This window comes from Pseudophryne corroboree, chromosome 2 (assembly GCF_028390025.1).
Source record: "Pseudophryne corroboree isolate aPseCor3 chromosome 2, aPseCor3.hap2, whole genome shotgun sequence".
NCBI classification, from domain to species: domain Eukaryota; kingdom Metazoa; phylum Chordata; class Amphibia; order Anura; family Myobatrachidae; genus Pseudophryne; species Pseudophryne corroboree.
In genome coordinates this window covers 782,934,327-782,943,917 of record NC_086445.1, presented here as the reverse complement: position 1 = coordinate 782,943,917, position 9,591 = coordinate 782,934,327, and the positions used below count along the sequence as shown (strand labels likewise).

Genomic DNA, 9,591 nt, shown 5'->3' with positions numbered 1-9,591 from the left:
AAGGCCCACTCTCCTCGTAAAGTGGGTTCTTCCTGGGCGGCTGCCCCGGGTGTCTCGGCCTTACAGCTTTGCCGAGCAGTTACTTGTTCTGGTTCGAACACATTTGCTAAGTTTTACAAGTTTGATACTTTGGCATCTGATGACCTCAAGTTTGGTCAAGCAGTCTTGCAGGAGCCTCCGCGCTCTCCCTCCCGTACTGCGAGCTTTGGTACATCCCCATGGTACTAATATGGACCCCAGCATCATCTAGGACGTAAGAGAAAATAGGATTTGAATTACCTACCGGTAAATCCTTTTCTCGTAGTCCGTAGAGAATGATGGGCGCCCGCCCAGCGCTACGTTTTTCCTGCATTGGTTTTCTAGTTCAGTACTGCCTGGTTCCTAGGTAATTTCTGCATTGTTTACTGTTTCAGCTGTTGCTGAGTTGTTCTGGCATGCTAGCCGGATTTGCCTGTTGTCTGAGCTGGTATGAATCTCGCCACTATCTGTGTAATTCCTTCTCTCGAAGTATGTCGTCTCCTTGGGCACAGTTTCCAGACTGAGTCTGGTAGGAGGGGCATAGAGGGAGGAGCCAGCCCACACTATTAAACTCTTAAAGTGCCAATGGCTCCTGGTGGACACGTCTATAGTACTAATATGGACCCCAGCATCCTCTACGGACCACGAGAAAAGGATTTACCGGTAGGTAATTAAAATCCTATTTATAATAAGTGAGGTGGTTAAAATTGACTGGAAATTTCTGGAAATTAATGTTATTGAGGTTAGTAATACTGTAAGAACAAAAAGAAAGGGCCGTAAATTTTGATTTTAGCTTTTTTGTCAGTTTTTAAAATTATAACATCTGACTCCGGCAAATGTTAGTGCTCTTGAGCTGGGCGCATCTTGATCCACCTAAGTACTCTAGTTTACATGCTTACAGGCATCCACCATACCAAACATTTGTTTATACCCATTTAATAAGAGATATTTTTTACTAATTATAGCAGTGAAATAGTTAAAGCGTATTCACATTGTTGTTTTTCATTAGCGGACAATGGTTGCTGCAGCCCATGGTGGGAACAGAATAGTCAGCCCTGAAGCTTGGTACACGCTCCTCATATGTGGTTTCCCACATCTGCAGTAGTCATGCAACCATGAATACTGACTGCTGAATGCCTGGTGATTTAATGATTCATTTAGGCTACTAATTTCACACAATCCAACATCTATCACTATGCACATTCATTTAATCTGATTTAAATATAAATCTAGGGCATAATACAGTTCAGTATAACAAAACCACAGATGGACAGAAACGTTCATGGATGGATTTTTTTTTAATACAATATAAAAAAAAGAAAGCCCAGCTGCACAGTCTATTGAATTTCCTTATGTCTAAAGGCATTTTGATTTATACTAATCTTACATCTCTTGGATTCTAAAGTTAGATGAAATAGGATAGATTTTAGTAAATTAATGCAATTCCCTATTCAGCTTTGCATTTCACATATGATTATATGCCAAAGGATGAGAGCACACAGTTTGCTAACAAATTTCACCCCCCCCCACACACAAAAAAAAAATACACTTGAATCTACAGTATATTACATAGAAATCATCTTTCATACAATGTTGCACGATAGCATTGGTATGCCAGAGGCCAAGCTTCCTTCATTGCTGACTCAACTGCTGCAGAAACCATAACGTAGTTCTAATATCTTGGAAGGACTTAAAGTAAATCCTTGTAAGTAGACTGGTATGGTACTTATAAGTTAGTGCAAACATGGTGGTGGCTCATGGCTTGTTCAAAATCAGGGATGGTGGCTTCAAACCAAGGCCATATCAGTCATGTGTAAAGGGTCCTACCTGATCATTGTGCTACAAGCAGCAAGAAAGCACAAAGATGAATCTTTGAAGGTAGTACTGGTTAGGTGAGTACAGGTTGAGTAAAGACACACACTAGACCAAATACTTTTATCATTGACCAAGGAACTGCCAAAGGGAAGACAAACACATGGACATCTTACTTACAAGAATGCAGAATCAAAAATCAAGAGAGAACTTGGCACAAAACAAGGCTACTTACCTTGATTTGTGCTTGGCCCTTTTGGTTGCTGTACACTGCCTTACCCAATGTTCAGTGCCATCTGCAGAAGATAGAACACAATTATGCCCCACATAGTACTATGCTAACTACCAGGAAAGTATATGCTAGCTACACTAATATATCATGGCTACACTAACAAAGCACATTGATTTTATCAAACAGGTACCTGCACAGTTACCTGTGGGGAGCTTTATATCAATTGGCAGCACTGTAACTTTGTTGTATAGGGCAAAATGAGAGAAAGACCTATTGCCAGAACATACAGGTTTGTTTTGACCTTTGTATATATCAGCTCTTTAGTCTGCTCTTAAAATATTCACTGTAAAGCACTCCATAATACATTGGCATGAGGTAAATACAGTAAAAGTTAATAATAACTGTTTAGGTTGTCTGCGAAGTGGAAAAGTAAATCACAAAATTTGCAAACCACATGGCTGTGCTTACTCTCTGACGTTTTCATTGAGTATGTGTGTATGGGCCACCTGTATGGGAATTCAATTTCCCTTTAAGTGTATTCCTCATTTATTAAATGCAGGTGTTACAGAAATCTGTTGCCATCAGTGATAAAAAAAAACCCCAGTTCAATAGAGAACATAAAAGACACAGGGGGGTCATTCCGAGTTGTTCGCTCGTTATTTTTTTGTCGCAACGGAGCGATTAGTCGCTAATGCGCATGCGCAATGTCCGTAGTGCGACTGCGCCAAGTAAATTTGCTATGCAGTTAGGTATTTTACTCACGGCATTACGAGGTTTTTTCTTCGTTCTGGTGATTGTAATGTGATTGACAGGAAGTGGGTGTTTCTGGGCGGAAACTGGCCGTTTTATGGGTGTGTGCGAAAAAACGCTACCGTTTCTGGGTAAAACGCGGGAGTGGCTGGAGAAACGGAGGAGTGTCTGGCCGAACGCTGGGTATGTTTGTGACGTCAAACCAGAAACGAAACTGACTGAACTGATCGCAGATGCCGAGTAAGTGTGGAGCTACTCAGAAACTGCTAATAAGTGTCTATTCGCAATTTTGCTAATCTTTCGTTCGCAATTTTGATAAGCTAAGATTCAATCCCAGTAGGCGGCGGCTTAGCGTGTGCAAAGCTGCTAAAAGCAGCTTGCGAGCGAACAACTCGGAATGAGGGCCACAGTACAGTATATACAGAAAGAGATTTAATATGTATTTCTTTGTGAAAGGCATTGTTTACTTCCCGCGGCCCAAGCAAAGGCTGTTTTGTATTAATTATTTTTACCTAATTAATACTACTTTAATTAAATATTTTATGAGATTGCTCTAAAACTGATAATTTTATGCATTTTACTGCCCTCTACTTTAGAGACCCCATTATAAAAGGAAACAGTGATAAAGCAGCACAGTACCCATTACTAGAGATGAGCGGGTTCGGTTCGCCGAGAACCAAACCCCCCCCGAACTCCACGCGTCAAACACGGGTCCGAGCCCGGCTCGGTTATTCCAGCCTAACTCGGAAAACCAGAACGAGGCAAAACGTCATCATCCCGCTGTCGGATTGTAGTGAGATTCGGATTCCATATAAAGAGCCGCGCGCCGCCGCCATTTTCACTCGGGCATTTTAGAGGGTACAGAGAGGACGTGGCTACGTTCTCTCAGTGTCAGTTCTCAGTATCAGTGCTCAGTATCAGTGCTTATTGCTGCTCAGTAATACTAGTACAGTGTCTCTCTTGTGCTGCATCTTGCTGCTGTAGGGTACTGCGGTAGTAGTGTCTTGTGACTGTGCATCGGTCATCATCATTCCAGTCACAGTGGTATCTGGGCGGTGACAATTCCAGAGTGCTTTTGTGCTGCTCACTAATACTGGTACAGTGTCTTGTGCTGCATCGTGCTGCTCAGTGCCAGTTCTCAGTAGTATCATCAGTGCTCAGTAGTATCATCAGTGCTCAGTATCACTGCTCATTGTCTTGTGCTGCTCAGTAATACTACATTACTAATACTAGTACAGTGTCTTGTGCTGCTCAGTGTTAGTTCTCAGTAGTATCATCAGTGCTCAGTATCACTGCTCATTATCTTGTGCTGCATCATGGTGCTCAGGAATACTACATTACTAATACTAGTACAGTGTCTTGTGCTGCATCGTGCTGCTCAGTGTCAGTTCTCAGTAGTATCATCAGTGCTCAGTATCACTGCTCATTGGGGGTAATTCCGAGTTGATCGCAGCAGGAACTTTGTTAGCAGTTGGGCAAAACCATGGCCCTCATTCCGAGTCGTTCGCTCTGTAATTTTCTTCGCATCGCAGCGTTTTTCTGCTTAGTACGCATGCGCAATGTTCGCACTGCGACTGCGCCAAGTAATTTTGCTATGAAGATAGTTTTTTTACTCACGGCTTTTTCTTCGCTCCGGCGATCGTAGTGTGATTGACAGGAAATGGGTGTTACTGGGCGGAAACACGGCGTTTTATGGGCGTGTGGATAAAAACGCTACCGTTTCCGGAAAAAACGTGGGAGTGGTTGGAGAAACGGGGGAGTGTCTGGGCGAACGCTGGGTGTGTTTATGACGTCAAACCAGGAATGACAAGCACTGAACTGATCGCAGATGCCGAGTAAGTCTGAAGCTACTCTGAAACTGCTAAGTAGTTTGTAATCGCAATATTGCGAATACATCGGTCGCAATTTTAAGAAGCTAAGATTCACTCCCAGTAGGCGGCGGCTTAGCGTGTGTAACTCTGCTAAAATCGCCTTGCGAGCGAACAACTCGGAATGAGGGCCCATGTGCACTGCAGGTGAGGCAGATATAACATGTGCAGAGAGAGTTAGATTTGGGTGTGGTGTGTTCAATCTGCATTCTAAATTGCAGTGTAAAAATAAAGCAGCCAGTATTTAACCTGCACAGAAACAAAGTAACCCACCCAAATATAGCTCTCTCTGCACATGTTATATCTGCCTCCCCTGCAGTGCACATGGTTTTGCCCAACTGCTAACAAAGTTCCTGCTGCGATCAACTCAGAATTACCCCCATTGTCTTGTGCTGTTCAGTAATATTACATTACTAATACTAGTACAGTGTCTTGTGCTGCATCGTGCTGCTCAGTGTCAGTTCTCAGTAGTATCATCAGTGCTCAGTATCACTGCTCATTGTCTTGTGCTGCTCAGTAATATTACATTACTAATACTAGTACAGTGTCTCTCTTGTGCTGCATCGTGCTGCTCAGTGTCAGTGCTCAGTAGTATCATCAGTGCTCAGTATCATTGGTCAGTGCTCAGTGTCTTGTGCTGCATCTTGCTGCTGTAGGGTGGAGGATTGTATGGGTGACAGCATCACTGTAGGCATGTCAGACAGTCCGTATGTATACTGGCAGGAAAAAGAGCCAATTTGGAGGCCCTTGCACAAACTGGATTTATTTTACCTAAGTTGCCCCCCTCCAGTGTATACTCCGAAAGAGTGTTTAGTTCAGCCGGTCACCTTGTCAGCGATCGGCGTAGGAGGTTACTTCCAGAAAATGTGAAGAAGATGATGTTCATCAAAATGTGGAGACATGTACCAGCAATTGCCTCCAGAAAGTACACAGGGACCTGTGATGGTGGATTCCAGTGGGGACGAATTAATACTCTGTGAGGAGGAGGATGTACACAGTGAAAGGGGTGAGGAATTGGAGGATGATGATGAGGTGGACATCTTGCCTCTGTAGAGACAGTTTGTGCAAGGTGAGATTGATTGCTTTTTTTTGGTGGGGGCCAAACCAACCAGTCATTTCAGCCACAGTCGTGTGGCAGACCCTGTCGCTGAAATGATTGGTTTGTTAAAGTGTGCATGTCCTGTTTATACAACATAAGGGTGGGTGGGAGGGCCCAAGGAAAATTCCATCTTGCACCTCTTTTTTTATTTATCTTTGCATCATGTGCTGTTTGGGGACTATTTTTTTAAGTGCCATCCTGTCTGACACTGCAGTGCCACTCCAAGATGGGCCAGGTCAGTGCCGAAACTAGGGTTTTTGTCACCCGGGGCAAAACAGTAATCCGGCGCCCCCCCTACACACACACACGCACAGACAACCAACCCACCACCACGTGTAACTCTGTGAGAAGACTGACAATGCCATCAGCCAGTACCAGCTAACGGGCTATTTTCACTCATGGGTGTCCACGACACCCATAGAGCAGGAATAGAACCTGTGGCCCGCGCAGCGAAGCCCACAAGGGGCTTTTTTACACTCACCCCCTGACGGCATTCTGGCGGCCGGCATCCTGGCGTCGGTATGCTGACCGAGCACCGGCCACGTAACCCCAACCCATATATACTCCATGAGAGCAAAGGGCTGGTAGCTGCTATATAGCTTCTTTTCTAGACATTTAGCTGGATTCAGGGGGTCATTCCGACACGTTCGCACGCTGCGGTTCATTGCAGCGGTGAGAATGGGTCGGAACTGCGCGTGTGCGGCGGCCGCATTGTGCAGGTGCGTCATTGCCCGGCGACGACAGTCTCCGGGCAGCGACTCCACATTCGAAGAAAGTGGTCACAGCGGCAACTGCAAGAAGATTGCCAGGAGGAAGGCTTTCCGGGGTGTCAACTCTCCGTTTTCCGGACATGGAGATCCAAACGCAGGTGTGTCCAGGCGTTTGGAGGGCGGATGTCTGATGTCAATTCTGGGACCTTCATCGCTGGATCCATCACACAGGGTAAGTAACTGCAGGGCTGGTCTTGTTTTACATAAAACTTTTTTAGCATAGCAGGGCTGCACAAGCGATCGCAGCCATGCTATGCTAAAATACACTCCCCCATAGGTGGCGTCTAGTTGATCGCACGAGCAGCAAAAAGCTGCTACGTGCGATCAACTCAGAATGACCACCTTAGTTAGACATTTGGGCTACAGATGAAGTTAAAAAGGAAAAATAATACCCCATACATTGATACATATGTAAAATCACACACATACATACTGTCACACATCTAAACAAATACACGCACGCATTCAGTCACTCACATACATAGTCACACACCTGTATACACCATACATACATAGTCACACATACATACATACATACATTACATACAGTGACACACAAGCACGCATACAGATATGTAGTGACACACCTATTCACATACAGTCACACACATGCACAACACATTCATACACACACACATAGTAGTTGCACACACATACAGTGCCCCTTCACTGTGTCACACTCACTATTTAGGCTCTGCTGTGCTGCTGCTCTTCTCCCCTCCTCTCTTCGATGGTGCTGGCTGGCCTGTCACTGTGAGTATAGTGCCGTGTAGCTCCGCCCCTTTTTCGGACCTTTGGCTGCAGTCATTCATTTTTCCAGCTCAGCAGTGCAATAGTGCACTGCTGCGGTGATCAAAGGCAGCAGGGGTGGCTGGGGTAACTCGTTCCCTGTGCCCCCTCTTAGGGCACAACAGGTAGCACATGACTGTCCACATAGAAGAAACTGAAAGTAAACTACAGCTCCCGCAGCAAGGGCTTCTGGGAGTTGTAGTTTATTTTCAGTTTCATCATACGGCAGCCTTGTGCTGCTACGACGAAGGGACCTGTGCGCATCGGGACTCGGAGGGGGTGTAAGCATTGCGGCGCCCCCTCCATTCCAGCGCCCAGGTCACATGCCCCCCTAGCCCCCCCTTAGTTACGGCTCTGGCCAGGTGTTTGTGCCGCCCACTTGGGTCGCTTAGCTTAGTCATCCAGCGACCTCGGTGCAAATTTTAGGACTAAAAATAATATTGTGAGGTGTGAGGTGTTCAGAATAGACTGGAAATGAGTGGAAATTATGGTTATTGAGCTTAATAATACTATAGGATAAATATGACCCCCAAATTCTATGATTTTAGCTGTTTTTGAGGTTTTTAAAAAAATCACCCGAATCCAAAACGCATCCGAATCCAAAACCCGAAAGGGTGGTTTTGCCAAAAACGCGTCCGAATCCAAAACAAGACCGCGGACCGAATCCAAAACCAAAACACAAAACACGAAAAATGCCCGCTGCACATCTCTACCCATTAAATAATTCAATGGATAGACAATTCTTTGACTCATCCAACCTTATTCAGTTATGTTGTGTAAATCATTTGTTTTCAAAAATGATGTACCAAAATTGGATATTTGAATTATACAAGTCCATTCCTGACATGTTGCTCAAACTTATGGCATCCAGAGCAACTGTTTTAAAGGGCTGGGTATGAAATCCCTGCTGTAACAAGATCAATAGCAGAACACCAGTGGTCAGAATTCCAATGGATCCCTGTAAGTATTTTAACTTTATCCTAACCCCTATCCCTACCCTTAACCCAGTAGCAAACGCATGTGGTTTTTTCTGGGTACACAGAAACCCCCCCCTGAATGCCTAAATTCTTGCTTGCAGAGACGGAGACAGCTCTGTCTCCATCTCAATACAATCCGCGACCGCGATCACTGCTAGTGCTGCAGCATGGAGCTCTGGATGTCAGTGCTCTCTTCACGGAATATACCCGGAGAAGCATAGGAGCTGTTGCGCATGCTCAGCGAAAACAGCTCCATCTATGATGAATGCTGGCATTTTAATCTACAGTGACCCAGATCACCAGTCTCCTACTCTCAGGCCAGGGTGTGTGTTTGGTGTGGTGTGGTGTGTTATGTTTGTGTGTGTGTGGTGTGTTCAGTGCTGAAAGTAGGGTGGTACGGAGTACCATTAAGAAATATGGTGGTGGCACTCAGTACCACCAGCCCACCACTGGGGCATAATTTATAAGGGGTATTTTTGTGTGTGGAACATAAAATTGTGTCAGTGGCATAACTGTGTGGGCATAATATGTAATAGGCAATATGGTGTGGAATATGTAAGGCATTACGGTGTGTGGAATAATGTGTAATGGGCATTATGGTGTGTGGCATAATGTGCAATGGGCATTACGGTGTGTGGCATAATGTCTGATGGGCATTATGGTGTGTGGCATAATGTATAATGGGCATTATGGTGTGTTGCATAATGTGTAATGGGCATTATGGTGTGTGGCATAATGTATAATGGGCATTATGGTGTGTGGCATAATGTATAATAAGCATTATTATGATATTTAAAAAAAAAAAATTCTGATCCAAAACCTGCAAGGGTAGTTTTGGGAAAGCCAATACAGATACAAAACACGAAGGAGATCCAAAACACAAACCCTGAAAAATGGCCCAGCGCACACCCCTACATATAGGGCATGTTTTCATAACACAGGAATGGCTGACATTAGTATATATACTGTACAATCTATCACATTCTTTCATTTGAATATACTGTAATGTGTACTGGTGTTTTTTTTGTGAACTTTGGATATAACTTATACTATTATATATGTGCTTATTGCAGGACATATTTCTTTCATTTTGTGTGTTGTAGAGTTTTAAACCCCCCCTTCAACTTCACCGTCTCTTGCTTAATGTCAATTATCTTTGGACACATGGAGATATATGAAATGCTCCTTTCCAGAGAATTAACCCAGTCATTTTCTACTGGTGTCAAGTTAATGTCTCTCCAGTAAGTCTTTAGGCCTGTTTTGAGCTGTTATGACT

The 9,591-nt window shown here is 44.3% G+C and overlaps 1 long non-coding RNA gene across 1 annotated transcript; it reads right to left on the bottom strand.

Moving 5' to 3' along the window:
* Window positions 1-1,329: 1,329 nt before the first annotated feature.
* Window positions 1,330-7,471, bottom strand: LOC135051235 (uncharacterized). Its single transcript, XR_010242121.1, has 3 exons — window positions 7,234-7,471; window positions 2,066-2,126; window positions 1,330-1,971 (listed from the first exon to the last, which is right to left on the bottom strand). It is a non-coding gene; the product is annotated as an uncharacterized LOC135051235 (long non-coding RNA).
* Window positions 7,472-9,591: the final 2,120 nt, after the last annotated feature.